Below are 22,997 nucleotides of genomic sequence, written 5' to 3' on the forward strand. Positions count from 1 at the left end.
AACACCATACTTCAGTTGGACATATTTTGCAAGAGAACTAAGATGCGGGAAGAGGTCTCCTATGTCCAGTGCTTCATGGCACTGTAGCAAAATGAGGCGTTACAAAAGAAATACAAAAGCTACAAATTAAAATTAGAGTTCAAAGGTTCTAAGATGCTACGCATTTCACAAGACCCTTTTAACGAGGAGGGCTTATTCCTCCAGGTCAGGAAGCCCAAGCCTAAGGAAACATCATCTCCCCACTTACCAGACTCTCTGTCTCTGACTTCAGCCCCACCATCAAACCAGTCAGGAAGTCCTGAGAGACCCCCACCTTATTCCCCTGACATGCAAACCTCACCCCCACCTAAACTTCAGGCTGTGACTCCAAAATCCCTTAGCCCTGTGGATTCAGGACCTAATCCGCTGCTGTCCCCACCATGTAGTCTTCCCATAAGGATATGACTCTCCAGCCACCAAAGACCTTTTACCCTCCTCTGCCAGACAGTACCACTGGATTGGGTACCAACTGTAAGCCTGGGATTTACCCCTTGAGACAGATGCCCAATGGTGAAAGAGACTTATTAATGTGCACGTTCCTTCTCCACCTCAGAGCTGTAAAATTGGAAAGCAAACATTAAAGTGTCAAAAGCTGACCCAGAGGAGTTTATAAACTTGATGAAGGGAATCTCCACTCACAATACAACCTAGGCAGATATTCAAAGCCTGTTGATGACTCCTCACAGCTGAGGAGAAGTCTGCTGTTCTACTAAAAGCAAGGGAACAGGCTGATCAAGAGTATGACCCAGGTTCAGATATCCACAGGCCTGGTGAGCAGGCAGAGACAAGAACTGACCATGGCTGGGATCCCAATGACTCTGATGATGAGGAACAGCTAAGACATTTTCAGGGCCTGCTTTTAAGGGCAATGCAGATGGTGAGTCAGCCACCAGCTAACTGGTCAAAGCTGAGAGAAATGCAGCAAGGCCCTGAGGAGAACCCTTCTGTCTTCCCACAAAGGCTATAGGACTGCCTCCAGCGATATGCAGCTTGGGATCCGGAGGCTCAAGGTAGTACAGTTGTTCTTAATATGTATTTCACACCTCAAAGTGCTCCAGATATGTGAAGGAAGCTCCAAAACTTGGTTGTAGGTCCTGATACCAGTTCTGCAGAGTTAGTAGAAGCTGCCTTTAGGCTGTTCAACAAGCTGGGCGAGGCAGAAGAGAAGAAGAAAGATAAAAGTATGCAAAGACAAGCAACACTGCTTGCGGTGGCCCTCCAGACTGCTCAGGGTAACCAGAGGGAGAGGAAGAAGTCACCATGGGTGAGTGATCCCTGCCCCCACCTAGGGACCAGAAGGCCACCAACAGAGTTGGGGCCTAATGAATGTGCACACTGCAAGCAGGAGGGACATTGACAGTGGGATCATCTGAACCATCCCCAGAGGGAAGGGAGTGGACAAGGCTACAGTCGTCCACACGTGGCAACTTCCCTTGACCACACAGGAGATGTGATGTTGCTCTGGGGCTCCCCAGTTGGCCCCAGGCAACCAGATCCTCATCTCCTCTGAGGAGCCCCAGATGACCTTAGCAGTGGGATGAGAGCACCTTGAATGTTTGCTCAATACTGGAGCCACATTCACGGTGTTGAATACCCAAAAAGGAAACTTTTCAAAAAGAAAGTATGGCAGCCGGTCCTGTGGCCTAGTGGTTAAATTCGGCATGCTCCACTTTAGCAGCTTGGGTTCGTTTCCCAGGAGCAGACCTACACCACTCATAAGCAGGTATGCTGTGGTGGCAACCCACATACAAAATAGAGGAAGATTGGCACAGACGTTAGCTCAGGGCGAAGCTTCCTCAAGCAAAAAAGAAAAAAGAAGAGGATTGGCAACAGATGTTAGCTCAGGGTGAATCTTCTTCGGCAGAAGAAAAATAAAGTGCTATATAAAAGAGGTGTCAGGAAACCAAAAGGTTTCAAGGGGCCATTGACCTGCGAAATAAGATCTAAAGTGTTAAGACATTTCTTTCTGTATGTGCCTGGGTGCCCTGTTCCCCTCCATGGAAGGAACATATTATCAAAACTAGGGGCCTCAATGAGCTGGGAACAAGATAAAATAGAAATCCAAGTTCCCAGAACCTGAGGGGTCAAGCTCATGGCCTTGTTACAAGACGCATCAGGACCTGAAAAAGAAGAAATTCCCCAAGACATTCTAAGCCGAGGTATGGGCACAAAGGCAAAGTGGATGGGCGGCCAGTGCCACACCTGTAAAAGTGAAATTAAAACAGATAGACCACCAGCCTCAAGTAAAACAATATCCCCTCAAGCCAAAAGCTGTAAAAGGAATCCTTCCTGTAATTAAGAAACTTTCAGAACAAGGATTGATCAGACCATGTAGATCCCCGTGTAACACTCCCATTTTACCCGTTAGAAAATCAAGAACAGGGGAATACAGATTTGTTTAAGAACTTAGGGGGTTGTTAATGAAGCAGTCCAAGATATACATCCTGTAGTACCTGATCTTTACACTCTGCTGGCTCATCTTCCTGGGGAGAGCAGGTTTTACACGGCACTGGATTTAAAGGATGCTTTCTTTTGCATCCCATGGGACCCCGAGTCCCAGGAAATATGGGACTCAAGCCTTAGAACAGGAAGACCCAGACTCCCACCAAAAACAGCAGTACTGCTGGACAGTCTTACCCCAAGGGTTTAAAAACTCTCCCACAATTTTCAGGGAGATCCTGGGCTGAGATTTAAGGAGGTTAAAATTAAGATAGTGTACTGTGTTACGGCATGTGGATGACATCCTGGTAGCCAGTCCTTCTAAGGAAATCGCTGATGAGAACACAATAACCATGTTAAACGTCGTAGCCAGTAAGGGATATAAAGTGTCAACGGGAAAAGCACAGATATCGAAAGAGACTGTGAAGTAGTTAGGGTTTATCATCTCAGAAGGGCAACGTGGCCTCCCTCAAGAGACAAAAATGCTGATAGATCAACTTGCTCCACCAAAAACTCATAGGCAGCTACGGCGATCTTGGGGGATGCCTGGCTTTTGCTGTATTTGGATTCCTAATTTTGGGCTGACCACCAAGCCTCTCTATGACAAATTACAGGGACCAGAAACAAACCCCTTCGAATGGGACAAGCTGCGTGACCAAGCTTTCAATAAGTTTAACAACCTACTAATGGAAGCGCCTGCACGGGCCTTACCCGACCTCAGCAAACCCTTTGACCTATATGTCCGTGAACAACAAGGAATAGCTCCAGGAGTTTTAACCCAAATATTGGAGCCCTTAAAAAGAGTGGGAACCTATTTTTCAAAGCAGCTAGACATTGTGGCAAAAGTGTGGCCCCCATGTTTGAGAGCCATAGCTGCCACCTGCCTATGAATTAAGGAGGCAGAAAAATCGACTATGGGCCAACCTATGATGGTGTGTAGCTTACTGGTGACTAAGTGTCTGGTTTACTAGGGACTAAGGGACATCTCTGGCTATCCCAGAATAGAATACTACAACATCAAACTGTGCTGCTAGACTCCCCTCAGATCTCTCTAAAACCCTGCCATACCTTGAACCTGGCCACCTTTCTCCCTGACTGCAATGGGCCTCTCACCCATGCCCGCCGAGAAGTGATTGATCAGGTTTACTCAAATCACAAGGATCTCTGGAGTGAACAGTTTTCTAAGGCTGAGGAAGTGTGGTTTGTGGATGAGAGTAGCTTCATGAATAACAGACAAAGAAGAGCAGGTTATCCAATAGTGTCCCTGCATGCAACCACAGAAGCAAAGGGACTAACACCAGCTCCTCAGCTCAAAAAGCAGAAGTAATTGCATTAACTAGAGCTTTGGAATCGGGAAAGGAAAAAATAATAACAAGATATACTGACTCTAAGTATGCTTTCTCTGTAATTCATGCTCATGGGGCCATTTGGAAAGAAAGGGGACTTCTTAAGAGCAGCAGTAAAGAAACTAAATATAGGCTGGAGATCTCAGACTGCTAGAGGCAGTACAGGGCCTAAGGAGGTAGCTGTGGTCCATTGTAGAGGCCATCAGAGAGGAGACTCAGTGGCCGTAAAAGGGAATATCTTGGCAGAATCAGCAGCAAAAGGGCCGCTATATCAGGAGAACTCCTTCAACTACTGTTAACTCCTTGTCTGCCTTTCTATGAATTCACTCCAGAATATTCCCCTGATGAAGTAAGGGAAGCCACCATGAAAGGTTACCAGTAGTCCCCAAAATTTAGGGGCTGGATGATAAACCGATGAGGGAAGATATGGATTCCCAGATGAATAGCCTGGGTCCTCCTTAAAAATGCTCATAATTCTATCCATTATGGGAAAGAAACCTTATACCTATGGTTAGCAAAGGTCATGAGCACCCCAGGCATGAAAGAGCTGATTGAAAACATAACTGAACAATGTATCTATTGCCAGAAAAACAACAGGCAAACTAGACCTCCTGTACTCGCGTTGGCCAGAGCAACTCAAATTTGGGGAAGTCTAGCAGGAGAAGGCTGGGAAGTTGATTTTACTGTAATGCCCACAGCCCCTGGGGGATACAAACACCTCTTGGTGTTCATGGACATGTTTACCGGATGGATTGAAGCCTTTCCTTGTAGATGGGAAAAGGCACATGAGATAGCAAAAATGTTATTAAAAGAAATAATCTCCCGCTTCAAATTGCCTAGATCCATTCAAAGTGACAATGGGCCAGCCTGAATTAGCCAGTCTTCAAGACCAGGCGGAGGTTACATGCCACACGGAGACCACAGCCACCTGGAAAAACTGAATGGGCCAATCAACTCTAAAGAAAACTTTGGCTAAGCTGTGTCAAGAGACACATGAACATTGGCTCAAATTACTACCAACTGCTCTTATTAGAATAAGGGCAGCCCCAAAAGGCAAACTGAAGCTCAGGCCCTTTGAAATGACCTATTGAAGGCCGTTCCTAAAAGACACAGATTCACTTGTAAATGTGGACCCAGGAGTTTCTACGCAAACACGCAAGCAATCTAAGTCAGGTAATAAATGCACTCAATAGATATGGAAAGTTCTGTCTCCCCTTGCCTACACAGGTCAAGCTCCACCCATGGGAACCTGGTGATTGGGTCTATCCTAAAACCTGGAAAGGTAGTTCGCCTCAAGATCAACTAAATCCTATTTGGGTGGAACCTCTTCCGGTATTACTTAACAACACTCTTCCCTAAAATTAGAAGGAGTCACCCCTTGGATCCAGCACACACGGGTAAAAAAGGCACCTGCCTGAATCGATGCAAACCATACTGCTCAGAAGACAACTCAAAGCACACGCTGACTCTTGGTCAGCCAGTACATTTATCTTCAAATACGAAACTTTATTCTTAATAGGTGGGGCACCAAGTTCAAAATTTGGCTTGTACCATTCAGCATGCATGACTTTGAAGAAATGCATTCCAAAAGTGTTCTTTGTTGTCACTGGATTGCCATGTAGAATGACAATTCCAATTTGTTTGAAAGTTTTACAAGGAATGATTCATGCAACTGTTCTGGCACCAGATCTGAAAACGCAGCCCATTTTACAGTAACACCTCAGAATTTCAGCAAAGTCAGATTGTTGCTGTGCATTATGCAGTGATAATCGAGAGTCAACTGGTGTTTCTTCATTAGCCCTGATTCTATATGTGGTCTTTAGTATTAATTATTTGTAAAATGCATTCTTTTATAGCTTCCCACATAATCATTTTACAGGAGCGTTTGCTAGAAATTAAAAGAAAAAATGGAGAGAAAATAATCACACATCTCCTAAATGAAATGATTGCTAACACTGTAAAACATTTATTTTAAGAACTGTGTACTTTCTTTCCTACACATCTGTGCTCAGCGTTTGGACTAAGAGTACTTCCAGGGTCAGAATCTGGATCAACTCCAGAAGTCACTAGTTGAGGAAATGGGTCACTAGTGAAATCACTTGAAAAGTGTCTTAGATTTCAGGGTTCTCTGAATCACTTTTAGGAAATTTTCTCAGTGAAGGATCATCATGGTCTGTGAATGAAAGAAATGGTATGGTGGATGTTTTTAACTTTGAAAAGGAGGATTCTAAATAAATTCTAAATGGATCCAATGTGAAAATAAAAACATAAAAAACTAAAAAAAAGTGAGTGAAAATTTAACTTATCTCAAGGTGAATGATGACTTTCTAAATATAAAATGGAATTAGATATAGGAAGTAATGAATATGAAATGCAATTCCTCACTGGCCGTTGGCCACAGGCCTCCCTCCGTTCCCTGTCATATGGCACACATCTGGCTTCACCAGAGTGAGAAAGCAAGAACAAGCAAGACAGAGTCTTTGCAAGACCTAAGTCACAGGCTTTCATAATCTAATTTCAGAAGTGACATCCCATCATTTTTTATGTATTCTACTGGTTAGAAGCAAGTCAGTATGTCCAGACTATATCCAAGGGAAGAGTATTTCACAAGGGCCTGAATACCAAAGGGTAGACATTATTGGGGGCCATCTTGGAGATTTCCTACCACAGATCCCTATTGATTCCATTTGTTAGCACTTAAAATCATTCTTTTAATGATCCGCTCAAAAATCTCACTTGTAAACTCAATATTCTTCCCCTTTTTAATTTAGTTAATTTTTGTTGAGGTAACATTGGTTTATAACACTAAATAAATTTCAGGTGTGCATCATTATATTTTGACTTCTGTGAAGACTACATCGTGTTCATCACCGAGTCTCCTTGCCATCTGTCACTGCACAAATGCGTCTTTTTACCCCTTTTACCCTCCTCCCTGTCCTCTACCCCTCTGGAAACCACCAATCTATTCTCTGCATCTATGCGTTTGTTTATTATTGTTGCTTTACCCTCCATATATGAGTGAAATCATATGGCATCTTCCCCATTTGAAAAATCATAACTATAATCTCCAATGATTAATCTAATGAGCAATCCCAGTTGGAAAATATTCTATCAAATGGGGATCATTAAAATATTCATGCCATACTTAACCTTCAATTTTGCAATGTAATGCATGAAGTTGCATTCATTCTATTTAACATGATGTTTAGGTTATTTGTATTTTCCAGTCCCAAAATTCCATAAAATATTTGCAATATTTTCTTATACTACTTCTGCTAATGTAACTTGCTTTCATGTGTGCTCACACTAAGTCCAGGGTTCTTTCTCCCACACCATAAGAAATACTATGAAGGCATACACATGCAAAGTATGCTCAATAATGCTTTCAAATGATGACAATTATGGGCCCAAAAGTCAAGGATGAAGTACAAATTCCTTACCACGGACATATAAAGCCCCTCCAAGTCTGGCTCCTCCCTATCTCTCCAGCTTCTTGCCGTTCTCTCCTCCCACTCCATCCTCTTAAGTTCTAACCTTGCAGAACTGCTTTTATTTCACACTTCTACGCATTTGCTTCCTCTGCTCTCTCTGCCTGGAGTCCCTACCCCATGCTTCCTACTTCTGCCCTCCCACTATCATCATCTCTTCAAGACCACCTACTCATTGTTCATGACTCAACTTCAAGATTACTGCCACCATGATAACTTTCTGTCTTCCTCATTCCCACTTCTGCCCTCCCACTATCATCATCTCTTCAAGACCACCTACTCATTGTTCATGACTCAACTTCAAGATTACTGCCACCATGACAACTTTCTGTCTTCCTCTTTCCCACCTCACTTCCTTTGTATCCACGCAGTATCAGTGTATTTACATACATATTTATAGCACTTATATTGTTTAAGTTGCATCTAATTGATTATTTTGATTATATATTTACTATAATTTACAATTAACAGAACACTTTCATGTGTGATTTCAATTCAATTTGATCAATCTTCAATGGATGCTCACATCACCTCCATAAGCAAAGATTGGATTATAATTCATCTTTCTATCCTCTGCTCCCAGTCTTATGACTGGAATAAAGTACTTCTTTTTTTTTGGAGGAAGATTAGCCCTGAGCTAACATCTGCTGCCAATCCTCCTCCTTTTGCTGAGGAAGACTGGCCCTGAGCTAACATGCATTCCCATCTTCCTCCACTTTATATGTGGGACGCCTACCACAGCATGGCTTGCCAAGCGGTGCCATGTCCGCAGGCGGGATCTGAACGAGCGAACCCCGGGACGCTGAAGCGGAATGTGCTAACTTAACTGCTGCGCCACTGGGCCGGCCCTAAAGTACATTTTTAATGGATATTTATTGAGCAAATAAGAAATAAAGATATTTAGACATAAAACAACCACCTGATGCATTTGGGGAACAAAAGCTGGCCTGTAAAAAAGCAACATAATCACCAATATTAATATCATCTGGAAGCTTCACTCACCATGCTGAGTAAAGCAGTCGCCCCACTTTTCTTTACCTGCACAGAACCTCGTCTGTCTAAGAGGGAACAAATAAATAGACTCGGATGTAAGGAGGAGGGGCTATTTATTTAATTAAAAGAATGATGTGAAAACAGGTCTAATTTTTCTGCCAGAATTGACAACAACTTTGGCTATTTATGAGCACTGTTTTATAATGTAAAGCACATTAAACCCTGAGCCTTGAAACTTGAATTCTCCCTGCTTTGCCACCACTAATTGGCTAAGTGAAATTGAAGAACACATTTAACCCCTCTGGCTTCAATTTTCTCTCATATAAAATGAAGAGATAAGACCAGATTATTTCTAAAATTATCTGCAGTGCTCAAAGGCCTCATACATTTCTACATCTTCATCTTTTGATTAACATGATTATGTAAAATCACTTTTGCCTACCACTTAACAAGAATCGCTGGTGTTGGGGACTGGTGCAGGGTGCCCCAAAATATCCCACGATGGCAACTGATTATCTTAAATTTGTTACTTGAGAAGCAAAAAAGTGCTTTCTGATGCTCCTGTCTCTGTTCCCCTGAAAGCAGGAAATAAAGCTTCCACGTGAAATGTGTGGAATCTCCCTGCCTCCTTATCACCAGAGCTAGAGAATTCAGGGCCGAGAAGCCTGCGGAAACAAACCTTGCTAATTTATTACCTCCAGTCTAAACTCTGTTTAAATTCCTCACTAATTATGTGCTTCAAACTTAAGGTCCCTTGTCCTGTCATTCCTCACAAACTTATTGTTGCCTTGTTTTCAAAGATATATATACTACCGGCTTCGTTCACTCTCAGAGCATCATTTTTATGATCTCCAATACATACATATTAAATTGAGTTTTTCTCCTGTTCATCTGGTCTTGTGTCAATTTTATTATCAGTCCAGCTATAAGAACACAAGAAGGGCATCTCCTCCTCCCCAACACCAGCAAGACACAGGATCAATAATGGTCCTGGGGCCTAGCAGCTTACAGAATCTTATTTTTCTATTCAACTTTCCAAGAACAGGTCACATTTGAATACAAATGTATTGTGTGTAATTTAAAGTTATTTCTTTAGCTTTGGTTCTCAAAAAATAATCTTTAGGAAATTGCACTTGGTAAGAGCAGCATCTATTTTTATCCTTTGTGCTTTATTTCATGAGGAGCTTTCTTGGGCAAGCACAGTCACACACTGTCACAGTGACTATTTACAAGTCTCATAAAGTTGCTGAGTGCCTACGATGTATAAAGCCCTTATCTCCTGGGTCTTTGGGGAATCAAAGGAGTCCAATAATTTCCGCTGTCATGGAACATGTAATCTCTTTTATGTGCCTTTTGATTCTAATTTGTGCGTTAAAATTAGCCAAACCATAATCCATGTAAGTTGTTAAGTAGATTGAAATGATTGGGGTCAGGTAGCATCTTGAGAATAATACACATATGCATATAACTACCATCTAGTATTGTAACTGTCTGATTTGTGTATTTTGTGTTGTATTTCTTCCTCAGTAGAGTGTATACTGTGTACAGTAAACAGATGGAATTTGATGCCATGGGAGGACATAAGAATGTCTAGAAGCGTGTATATGTAGAAAGAAGAGAAAGAAAAAGAGAAAGAACAAGAGAAGCCATTCTGGAATCCTGGGATTCTTGAAGTAATCTCAGGTAGATAAGCTTGTGAAGGTAGGTGAGAAGGAATATTTAGAAAGGAAAAAAGAAGCAGGAGAGACTGTTAGCGTGGAAGCCATGGGAGAAAATAAACTTAATAAGAGTGGCTAGCTAGTGTCAGAGAGCAGAAAGAAATGAAAATACTTAAAATAGACTATTTGATTAAAAAGTCTTCAGTGCCCCTGGGAGGAGCTATCTCAGGAACCAAGGAGAATCAAATCTCAAATTAGAGTGAGTTGAGGTTTAAATTGATGGTGAGGAAATGGAAACAAAACTGTTGGATAGTCCATCAAGAAGTTTAATGATATAGGTAAAGAGATGTGCTTAAGTTGAATGAAAGTATTTGGGGAAGTAAAATTAATGTTTTAGGAGGGAGAAACTTTATTTTTAAACTGAGGTAAAGAAACTAATAAAAAGAAGGAAAAAAAACTAAAGCTATAAGAACAAGGATCCACTTATTGGACTAAGGCTTGGGAAAGAGAGTGAACTCCCCTCTAGGAGAGGAGCAGGGTGTCTGAATCTGCAAGGGTATTTAGAGACAGAAAGAAGGCAAGATGGAAGGCTCATAACTGATATCTGCTCAGTGAGAAAGTGGCCAGTGCTGAGAGGAAGGAACACAGTGTGGAATTAGGAAAGCTCAAAAGTGATAAAGCTTTAGAGAAGCTTCTGTGGGAATGGGAGAGGCAAAGCAATAAAGATGAATAGAAACAAGGAGCAACAGCACTATTCTGAATGTGTAACATGACATGTTACATTAGACTTTGTATATCCAAAAGGATGTGCACAGGTTTGAAAAATAATAATTTACGTCATTTAAAAACAGATTCCAATAGGTAATCAGATGAGAGCCGTGACTTGGATGGAAAGGATGTAGATTAGGTTATCAGGGGTTCAAGGACAGCTGCACAACACAGCGCAGACAGGAGACAAACGCACAGGAAGTTGTGGTGCCTTCGGAAGACCTTACTTCTCAGTCAGCGCAGCCACTCTAGAGATGGATGGAAGCCTTGCCCTCTGTGCTGCCCCAGGGTGAAGAGCTAGGAGTGAGAACAGAAAGAGCACTGATGAGATTAAGGGTACTGACATTTTGAGAGGCATGCTTCAGGTTTTCTTCAGAGACTGCAAGAACCAGAGACCAGAGCGAGTCCAAGGGCAACACTCCTCCAGCAAGAAATCCATAATGTTTTCCAGGTGATTAGCTTCAGGAGGTCATTTTAGCAGCCCCAACAGCTGTAAACAAGTTATTTTAGCAGCCCCAACAGCTGTAAACAAGTGCTTTAAATCACATATGGGCAAAAATTTGCTTTTCCAGTGTACCAAGTTTAATTGATTTTAGGAGACTGCAACAGGATGATGCAATAAACGCCTCTTTTGGGTTTGCTGCCTGAAATGCATACCTCAAAAAGGAATGTAAGTGTCTGCATTATGTGAATTGACTGTTAGAAGGTGCATGTAATATACATGAGATTGAATAGCTCCCTCTGTAGCCTATGATACAGCCTCCGGCGCTGTGTGAAAAGGATCAGTTATGACAATCAAAGCCTCAACTATCACAATAAAAGCACTGATGGAAATAGGCTTGGTCTTCCAGGCATAGGATCTGTCATTGAAGAGCCACAGTCTGAGAGTCTCACCATTGCTCATGAAGAAAGCAAATAACTGGCGTCTCTGAGCCTCAGACCGCCAGGATCCTCGCCATGTCTCCCCGTCTGCTGTACAGCCATCGAGCAGGTGATGAAAATGTGTTTTTCAGAAAGACAAATGAAGACTGCCAAAAGCATTTGAAAAAATTCCGTCTAACTAGGACTGAAAGAAAAGCTACTTATAAAAACACAGGGTATATCTCACCTATAACAACACAAAGATTAAAAAATATGAATGAAACCAGTGTTGGTGAGTGTGCTATGAAATGAAGTTGCTTTCAAAGTTGATAGGAGTGTAAATTAATACTCTCATTTTAAATAATGGAGGTATACATCAGGAGCCTAAAATGACTGCACATAGTAACTCATGAATTTCACTTCTAGGAATTTATACTAAGGGAAAAATAATAGATGTGCACAAGAATGTGTTAAGAAGACAGCTCATCATAGAGATATTTATAATAGAAAAAATATATAAACAACTTGAATATTTAACAATAGTGGTACTGTTCTACAAATTTTGGTGTATCTATGTAATTGGTATATTTTACAGCTACTTAATAATACTATGTTTTTTCCAAAAATATCTAATATCTTAAGAATTTCCAGATAAGAAATTTTCCACAACTAGGCAGGAAATCCTACAAACTGTTTACATTAAGGTTTTGGGGCGGGGGAAGCAATACGTGTAAAAATTTAGAACTAAGCAAAAAGAAGCTTTTACTTGTTCTAAGTGCCATGGCGATACAGGGTATTTGTTGATGGACTAGAAAAGGGAAATTTGGCTAACGTTGAAAAGACTTCACAGGATTTAATTCCTTAGTTTGGAGAACTTGTCTTGGCTCATTTTCACAGAAATCAGATCGTGTTGGCACCCAATAAAGAGAGGCAACTTCCACAGGCAGAAATTCACATAAACTGAACTCATAAGACGGGGACATAAATCTGAAGCCAAATTTATTAATTCACAACAAGAAAAAAAGGTCACAGAAACCAGAATACTCGTAAGTCCATGTGACAGGGCATACCTACAGGAGAAGCTGGATGATGAGCAGAAGATTGTTGGACAAGCCTGGAATCTGAAGAGGGAATTAGATGAACAGGATACTTAACGGCATTGGGGGAAAACAGCCTGATGCAGGACTCTAACCAAAGGGATGGTCTTTCCAGTAGGACCAGAATAGTCAACTACAGCTCCCTTCCTTTATCTCCAAGCCAGAAGTGGCCTTGCTGTGTCACAGTGTAACCAAGACAGGAAGCCAGAGGGGATTCCTGTCTTCTAGATGAGAGGGCCTCATACAAGGCATAGGCTTACACAAGTGGATAAAACAGAGAGAGCTTTCACGCAGCCTCCAAAGACCCAGGAGGAAAGAAAAGGACGCCTAGCTGAAGAGGAAAGATGAGGGTTACAGTTTGTCATCACTACAGACAGGGTCTGATACACACAGAACCTGAGTCTAGAGAGCAGATTTGTCCCCATGGTCCACCAGTTCTTGAGGGAGCTGAGTCCCTTTGTGTCTGGCAAGAGCAGTAGTAGCACTTGCATAAACCACTCAGCCTGCTGCCAAGAGGCCACGAGGGCACGACGTGTCCTGTTTGTTGCCTTCAGCTGTACTCATGAGACAGCCTTCACACCTGGCTGGCTGGCTGTGGTCCCCTCTCTGACTGATGTGGCCAGCCAAGCAAAGGCAGGCAGCTGAATCACATTGAGCACAATAGGTGCTTAAGTTTGGCTGCCCAGGTTTTTCAACTAAGCCATGTGATATTGCCAATATTGGACCATTTTGACCTACAAAAATGGCAATTTCATATGGTTGAACCTATATACCAAAGTTGGCTGTAAAATCAAAGATTCTGTACCCCACACCAAAAATAAGACAGCAATTCCTTTAAGGAATATGGTCAAAACTCAAATCCAATTTAGCTTTTAAGCACAGCAAGGGAAACTAAACCTCAACTGCCTATGAGGAAGCTAATCAGGCGGGCTCCCACTACGAGCTCGCGCTACTTTAGAGGACTAGCAGGTAACCAACAAAAAAAGGGAAGAAAGATCTTCTCTTCTGGCATAAGTCCCAAGGGGACCTTTTCCGGGGACCCCTACCGAAACAGAGGGGACCACCAGGCGTAGCCATCAGGCTAAGACGCGCTCCCTCCTGGGGGAGTTTGGATAGGCAATACCAACATTTATCCTGTAGCTAAAAGACCACATCTGATTGACATAGTAATTTTTTAGCTATATTCATCCATGCAAAAAGCTAGAATACACTTTTTGCTCTGGAAAACTATGCTTCGGTTTTGAGAAAGTTGATATATCTCTACGCTGAGGTATTGATTTCGCAGTTGAACAGTGAAAACAATCTGATTTCCAGTTCTCAGAGGATTCATTGATGAAGTGCCTTTGTCAAGTAATAGGAAAAGTAGCATATTACTTATTTAGCAGTTACTGTGTGTTGAGCACAGAGTTAGTCCTTTCCATGTGTTAACTCATTTAATCTCCTCATTAGTACTTTGACTGGAAGAGGCAGGATTCAAACCCAGGAAGTCTGGTTTTAGACTTTCTTAACTAGCAGTAGTTAACTTTTCTTAATCACCATTATACTAATATATAAAACAAAGAAACCACAAAAAGTCCATGAATTTAGTTTTTCCTATAACAAATATATTTAATTTATAATTTGTTTTTAAAGGTTGACTTTTTTATTGCTTGTTTATTATCTGTCTCCCCTTACTCTAAATGAAAGTGCCTTAGGGACAGGGACTTTGCTGTTTGGTTCACTGCTATGTCTCTGGTGTCTGGCATAGACATAGGAAGGGCTCATTAAATACAATGACCATCCTTTTGTCTCCTCCTATTTTCCATTTTACTTCTTTTCAGAAAAATAAAAGGGCAGTGTCATGATTTGTACAATAAATTGTATGGCCAACCTATCCATAAATATTTGTTGAATGAATAAATCATCTGAAAAAAATGCTAACATTTTCATTTTTCATATACTTACATGGCCTATACCATCTCCCCAAAAATTACCCATTCCAGAGGCACTATATAATAGAAATCGGTGCCTACGAAAGAAGGCAGAAAGTAGATGAAGAGGACCCCATGACTTAACTCCAACTCAGTGGGACAGAGTTCACAAAGAACAGGCCCTCCAGCTCTGGACCAGCAGGTTACTCTGCCTCTCCCCATGCTTTCCATATCGATGGAGGCCTTGATGCTGCCTGAAGAATGTCCATTGCTTCGAAGTCAGTATCTCCTCAGACCTCAGGGTAAGGAAGTGTGACTGCCACATACTACAAGATGAGTCAGCTGTGAGTAGTAGGATCTTATAAAGTGAGGAAAAAAATTGATTAAATAAGAAAAATACACAACGAAAAGTATGTTACTCATATAAGATTGCGGGCAAAAAAGAGAGAGTATTTAAAATGCTCTGGTCAGTAAAATGAGAAGAAAGAATCTAAATGGCTGCCAACATAATTGAGATGAGGAAGAAGACCCAAGTTGTGTTCATTCGCGGATAAGTGAGGGTGATAGTTGAATTTCGTGGGGTGAAGTTCTCCACAAAGATTAAAACGGACGTGAACTCTCTAGTTACAAACCAGGTAATGGGGCCCCCTGACCCACATTATTATAATTAGAAAATCTCCATGCAAATGAAGGAAACAGTAATCAAGGATACAAGTGCATGAGTTTTAGTCAGCTTGACCTTCAGAAAATGTCTGGAAAGAAATTTGGAAGTATTCAGGAGACAGTGCGATATCGGAGGGGATTGTTTTGGGAAATTGTACCTAATTTAATGAGCCTTCAGCCTAGGAGATCTTAAATGATGCAGCTGAAACCTGTTATTTCATTCACTAACTTCATCAGTTAGAGTAAATAAACTAAAGATTTCCTGTGGCCAATATCACATAGTTGGAAATCCCAGGACTGGAAAAGCTCATTCTCCTGTATTAGTGGCTTTGGGTATTGACTAAAAAAAATTGAAGAAAACTGCAACAGCCTGATGCCTTGATTCCTCCCCTTGATTGCTGTCTTCAAGAAAAGTCCAGCTAACCAACAAGATTTAGAAGCAGGGGCCAGCAAACTATAACCTGCTGGCCAAGTCAGGCCTGCCACTTGTTTTTATAAATAAAGTTTTATTGAAACACAGTCACACCCATTTAATTACATATTACCCATGCTGCTTGCACACTACAAGGGCAGAATGAAGTAGTTGAGGCAGACAGAAACAGTCGTATGGCCCAGGAAACTGAAAATATTTACTACCTGGCCCTTCACAGAAAACGTTTGCTGAACTCCTAGAGAAAAAGAAGACAACGGATTTATTATTAGGTTCTTACAAAAGCCTGTCCTCACATACTGAAGGCCTTCTCTTTCCAAGGTTTGAGTCACACAGTAATATGATAAATATTTTGAGATATTTTTAATTTTCTACGACTCTAGACCCAGGTACCATCCTTACTCACATACAGCAAGTGGTAAATTAATGATCTGAAAAAGTCACTCCATCTAATAATCACTGGAGAAAATCTAACTCATGTCAGAATAAAGTTCCATAAAATATAGTGATTACTCTGTTTAGTATTCCATCAAACTGTTGAATTTTATAGGACTCTCATAAAACTTTAATGTTCTTCCAAGGCTGTAATCAGACGAACAAAGCCATATATTAACACAAAACACTTCTGATTATATGACATATTAAGATTTTAAAAACATATGCTCAATCTACAATCTGAAAGCAACAGGATGGTGCATAGTTGATGGCTGTAGTTAAATCTGTTGTAAACTACATTATTCTTTTTAAAACTGAATAAAATTTCACTGACAAAAATGGTTTATGCTCAGCCATTAATGGGAACAGGCAATATGAGTCAAGTATAATGTATTAAAGAAATCATAGCTGTGAACTGTTTATTAAGTAATTTATTTCATGCCATGTTTATCTCTGTTACTCATCAAGACATTTTTACCTCATGAAATGGTATTTCATTTTCTTTCATTTTAATGAAAATATATACAGATTTGCAGTTTCACAATTTTTCATTTCCTCCTTGGAAGAAGAAAGACTTTTTAATCTTGCTAGATTGTTCAATGTAAATAAAACATTTGGAAATATGAAAAGATTTGCATTTTTTATAATAAGGAAAATGTCATTTTCAAATAGGTTCCTCAAAGAACAATGACTAAATGAAGACGGAGATTACTTTCTCTCATTTAAACATTCTCTTGTATTCGACTGAATGACAGAAATAGGACCCCGTCTTTGCACACCATGCAGCACGTCCAGAGTTTTTATAAAATAGTTCATTAAAGCAACATCCTGAAAGGCATGAGTCTTACATAGTTTTAGTTTCCTTGGTTCACCAGCATCGACTTACAAAGATGGGAGGAAGGTATTCAATAACTATTTTTAACAAAACCTGGAGGGGTTCTTTCGTTGAGAAGGTTACAAGAATTACAAAGGATTCATCCGCAGTGACTGAGCACTCTGGAGTGGGACCTTACACATTTTTCTCTAATAAGCACAGATTCTTTAAATATAAGACAGTGGGAGGAGGGCAAGACTTAACACAAATTGATGAAAATGCTTAAGCCCCTGTGACTGAAAGAAGAGTCTTGACTCGGGTTGGGGCCCAATTCGGAGGTCCTCTCGCCGTCCTCCGCCTCTGAGTATCCTGCACAGGTTTCTCCTCCTCCATTTTCTGTAGAAAGCTTTTGGCCTGATTTCCCCATGTCTCAGGTTGTTTGGGGCTGCAGCCTTATCCACTGCTCTGAGGAGTGCCTCTTTCATACTCCATGGGTGCTTTCTTTCACCAGGGGGAAAAAAAGTGTCTTCCTAATTGAGGTCTTGGTCCTTGATTTCCTCTGCTAGAGAATTATATTGATATACTGCACAATTGAATTAAATATTTGTGAGCTGCTAAGATCACAGAGGGGAGGGCCTGTTGTTTAACCGTCTGAGACCCAGGAATGTAAGGCCTACATCTGTGCCCCAACAGTTCCCATAAGATAGACTAAAGACTAAAACTAATCCATTTTATTAGAGATTTTTTCATTAAATCCTCTCTAGTAGGGGAAGTGGACTTCAAATAAACCAAATAATCTCATTTCTTTAAAATAGAATTTCCAAAGGGAACTAGAAGTATATTGTCTTAAAGGCACTCTAAAGAAAAGCAGTCCTTTAAGAGAGTAGAAATATGCTTTTCACTAGTGTTCCTTTTAGACAATATATTTCTAGTTTCTATTGTAGTGTGAACTTAGCCATGCCATGTTTAATTTTAAATATCTTCTTTCATCAAATAGCTTGTTATAATCTTCCGGTTTTTCTTATTTTGAGATATTAAAACCAGTATCTCTATTACTCAGAGGTCCAACAGGATTAACTGAGGAGAATTTAAGGAAGAGACCGCGGTGGGTTGAATAGTGACCCCCAGAAAACATTTCCACCCTGAACCTGAGCCTGTGAGCTTCTTTGGGATAAGGGTCTTTGTAGACGTAACAAGGCAAAGTTCTCAAGATGAGATCGTTCTTGGTTAGGAGTGGTTCTAAATTCAGTGACAGTTGTCCTTATAATAGATGGAAAAGACACAGAGAGACACAGAAAAGAAGGCCATGTGCCGACCAAGGCAGGGATTGGGGTGATGCGTCCATGAGCCAAGGAGCACCAAGGATTTCTGACCATCCCCAGGAGCTAAGAGAGAGGCATGGAACAGATCCTTCCTCCTCTCCTCCAGAAGAAACCAATCCTGCTGACACCATCACTTCGGACCTCCCACCTTCAAAACCGAGAGAATTTCTGTTGTTTTAAGCTACCAAGTTTGTGTTAATTTGTATTGGCAGCCCTAGGAAACTAACACAGAAACAATCTACAAGGATTTAGCAAGAGTAAAGAAAAACTGTCAAGGCACAGAGAAGCACCCTGTTTGGCAAAGAAGGGGAGGGGATCGTTAGCACCGTAAGTCTGAAAAGGCTTACCGGATGTATGGGAAGGAAAGGTTACCACAGTTGAGAGGAAAGCTGTAGCTGTAGGAGAGCGCCACCTGGTGGGAGCTGTGGCCTTTAACAGAAGACAGCAGCCACTGACAATCGATGACCCAGAAAGTCGAGGAGAGGAGAAATAAACCTGCCTTCTCTCTTGTCTGCCCTCTGATCTCCTGCCAATACCCTCACTGGTCAAATCAAGGAAAATGAGAGGACAAGGGCACAGAGCAGGGTGGAGAACGGAGAGGAATAGATTTGGGGGAGCAAATGAAGAATATCTAGCACCATATAATGTGAACAATACTTTAGAATTCTCTCTGCAGCAAATGTTTCCACCCAGTGTTTATTTCTGAGTATGAGCAGGAATGAAAGATATAAACTATAATAGCTTTTTAAATTGCCAGATGTCTTCATTCATGAGAAATAAATTGTCTCTATACATTCCTGTCAAGGCCTATAGACTGATAAAGAGTATTTAACCACAAATACAAAGGATTTGTGTTATAAATCAAAAGAAACAGCATTTCCTCTATAAACACTTAAAATAAATTTTTACAGAACATTGACTTCGGCTTTCAAATATAAAACTAACAGTATATGCAAATAATGTGAAGAAATTGACTTTTAAGTCCTTACTATGTCGAAGAAGTATTTAGTGTTGCTTAGAAGTTTGTGTAGCTACACATGTTCAAGTTATTTTGACATCTTGATCTCTTTCACTCTACTGAAAATTTTATTTACTGTCAATTTTACTTAATTTGTGAAAGTAGTAGATGATATTTTCTCTTTCATAATCAAGCTATGTTGAGTGCATTTCAAATTATCAACTCATAACCTACCTATTTAGCTGATATGTTGTTTATAATCATTAAAATACCCCAGCGGAGTAATGATAATCTCTCGTTCGTTAAATCAATCCAAACTTCACATTCTCACTTTGTCCTCATGTTGATAGCTGGGGTTGTCGTTAAACTTTAAAATAAGTCTACCAGAATGACAAGAATTTCTCGACTTTGAAACTTCACTTTAGCTTTTTTAGTTCAATCCAACCAGTGTTTCTATGAGCAGCTGGTGTGATAACTCAGAACAATGAAAAGTATGGACTAGGCAACAGGTTATATCAGTTTTGTTTCCAGTACTTCCCATTTCAAAATTTAAAAACTTCCCCGGTAACAGAGATGTTAAAGTCAAGCAAATAATGTGGGCTGTGAACAAGTGCAGGAGAACCACAAAGATATTACCTGAGAGAGCTTCTCAGTTGCAGGTCTCAGATGACGCAGAGCTTGGGTAGAGAAAGAGAGTGTTTTACGAGGCAGCCTCATCAGCCACAAGCAGCAGTTATGACCCCTCGGCCACTATGGAGGGTGAAGACCTGAAGAGAGAAAAAGAATGCAGATCAAGGCTTCCAGCAGAGAAGACTTTACAGAGACTGACTTCCTGCCAGACTAGATCTTGAACGGTCTATTCCAAAAAGAAAGAGCGAGCTTTCATCAAGCCAGCGAGAAGGGAAGGCACATCAGTGAAGCTGTTCTTTTGGCTCATTTATCTTAGCTGAAAGTTGTTTCAAATAAGAAAGGAAAATCTATTTGAAGGTCTTAAAGTGAGAAAAACAAATGAACTTAACTTTGGTAACAAGCAATTAGACAACATATAAAAATTGGATTTTCCTAAAACTTGGCAAGGAATAAATATCCATGAATGCATTTCTGAGAGTGACATAGAATGAATCATAATGAAGGCAGAGGGAAGAACCAGACTCATGAGCATTGCTGCTCCAGCTGGGTACCCCTCCAGGGTCTCCACAAATCAGGGACTCGTTTCCACTTTTGCCCCATGACCTGTGCAATGGTTATAGCAATAAGACACCTCAAGCCAAACTATGGACATAAATAATTATACTCTCAATTTCAACTCAGAACGGAAGTTGAGTGACAGGAGCACTCTCAATAAGAAACGTTTCAAAGTCTGTATTTTCTGACCTTCACAGGAAAATTGACCATGTACCAGGGGCCTATGAATCAATACTGTATGCAGTAAGGCAAAATGTAGAGAAAACGGGATGAATAAAAAGCAGTCCAGGAGATCACACTGAACACAAAGGATTTGGGATTCAACAGGAGCACCCTCAACAGACACTCGGCAGAACCAGTCAACTTTAAATATGCTGCATTTCCAAGTCAGAGTGTCCTCAGGCGGGAAGACAATTACAAGTCAGAAGTCTCAGGAGACAGCCAAGAGCTATTCTGGTCTGTGGATTAGGAAACAGACTTCAGACAGTATTCCATATCCAGAGGAAGTCAGATGCCCACTTTCCATTTTCCTCAATCTAAGAAGCAATTGGACTCATCTCTAATGTGTCAGATACAAAGAAATCTTTCTGATTCATTTGATTCCATTGTTGTTTGTTGTTTTTTACCATTTTTGTTGTAGTATAATTTGAGTCCAAATACTCAAAATTTAACTAAAACATGAATCGTAAACTTAATTTTCTAAGAATATGTAAGACACAGTTTAAAAGATTGGTAAGATTTGGAAACATTCCTATAAAATCAGTAGCTAATAATTACACCAAATTTATAACCAAAAAATGTGAAAATACCAGTTGCTTACTAACATTTCTGTTTTTTTTAAATTTGAGTTCATAATAGTTTACATCATTGTGAGATTTCAGTTGTGCATTATTTCTTGTTTGTCACCACAAAAGTGCTCCCCCTCACCCCCTGTGCCCACTGCCCACCCCCTTCCCCTGGTAACCACTGAACTGTTTCCTTTGTCCATGTGCTTGGTTATATTCCACGTATAAGTGAAATCATCTGGTGTTTGTCTTTCTCAGTCTGGCTTGTTTCACTTAGCATAATTCCCTCCAGGTCCTTCCATGTTGCTGCAAATGGGATGATTTTGTCTTTTTTATGGCTGAGTAGTATTCCATTGTTTATATACACCTCATCTTCTTCATCCAATCATCAGTCAATGGGCACTTGGATTGTTTCCATGCCTTTGCTATTGTGAATAGTGCTGCAGTGAACATGGGGGTACATATGTTACTTTGGATTGTTGATTGCAAGTTGTTTGGGTAGATATCCAGTAGTGGGATAGTTGGGTCATATGGTAGTTCTATTTTTAGTTTTTTGAGGAATCTCCATACTGTCTCCCATGGTGGCTGCACCAGTTTGCATTCCCACCAGCAGTGCATGAGGGTTCCCTTCTCTCCACATCCTCTCCAACATTTGTTATTTTTAGTCTTAGTGATGATAGCCAATCTAACAGGTATAAGGTGGTATCTTAGTGTAGTTTTGATTTGCATTTTCCTGATGATTAGTGACGTTGAACATCTTTTCATGTGTTTATTGGCCATCTGTATATCTTTGGAAAAATGTCTGTTCATATCCTCTGTCCATTTTTTGTTTGGGCTGTTTAGTTTATTCTTGTTCAGTTGTAAGAGCTCTTTATATATTATGGAGATTAACCCCTTATCAGATATATGATTTGAAAATATTTTCTCCCAGTTGGTGGATTATCTTTTGGTTTTGATCCTAGTTTCTTTTACCTTGCAGAAGCTCTATAGTCTGATGAACTCCCACTTGTTCATTTTTTCTTTTGTTTCCCTTGTCTGAGAAGACATGGTGTTCGAAAAGATTCTTTTAAGTTTGATGTCAAAGAGTGTAGTACCTATATTATCTTCCAGGAGTTTTATGGTTTCAGGACTTATCTTCAAGTCTTTGATCCATTTTGAGCTTATTTTTGTGTATGGTGTGAGATAATGGTCTACTTTCATTCTTTTGCATGTGGCTGTCCAGTTTTCCCAATACCATTTATTGAAGAGACTGTCTTTTCTCCATTGTATGTTCTTGGCACCTTTGTCAAAGATTAGCTATCCAGAGATGTGCAGTTTTATTGCTGAGCTTTCAGTTCTGTTCCATTGATCTGTGTGCCTGTTTTAGTACCAGTACCATGCTGTTTTGATCACTTTGTAGTACATTTTGAAGTCAGGGATTGTGAGACCTCCAGTTTTGTTCTTTTTTCTCAGGATTGCTGTAGCAATTCAGGGTCCTTGGTTAACCCATATGAATTTCAGGATTCTTTGTTCTATTTCCGTGAAGAATGTCATTGGGATTCTGATTGGGATTGCATTGAATCTGTGGATTGCTTTGGGTGGTATAGACATTTTAACTATGTTTATTCTTCCCATTTATACGCACAGAATCTCTTTCCATCTGTTTACGTCATTATCTATTTCTTTCAATAATGTGCTATACTTGTCATTGTAGAAGTCCTTCATCTCCTTAGCTAAATTTATTCCTAGGTACTTTATCCTTTCTGTTGCAATTGTAAATGGAATTTTATTCTTGAGTTTGCTTTCTGTAAGTTCATGATTAGAGTA

General features: G+C 40.4%; 1 long non-coding RNA gene across 1 annotated transcript in view; it reads right to left on the reverse strand.

The window, feature by feature from the left end:
- The window catches only part of LOC138925217 (uncharacterized), an 85,116-nt gene extending 65,122 nt beyond the window's left edge, over positions 1–19,994 (reverse strand). The window contains exons 1-2 of the long non-coding RNA XR_011441135.1: positions 19,858–19,994; positions 10,959–11,028 (exon numbers count right to left, since the gene is read on the reverse strand). This is a non-coding gene — a long non-coding RNA (uncharacterized lncRNA). The remainder of the gene's footprint in view (positions 1–10,958; positions 11,029–19,857) is intronic.
- Positions 19,995–22,997: the final 3,003 nt, after the last annotated feature.

This window comes from Equus caballus, chromosome 1 (genome assembly GCF_041296265.1).
Source record: "Equus caballus isolate H_3958 breed thoroughbred chromosome 1, TB-T2T, whole genome shotgun sequence".
Taxonomy (NCBI): domain Eukaryota; kingdom Metazoa; phylum Chordata; class Mammalia; order Perissodactyla; family Equidae; genus Equus; species Equus caballus.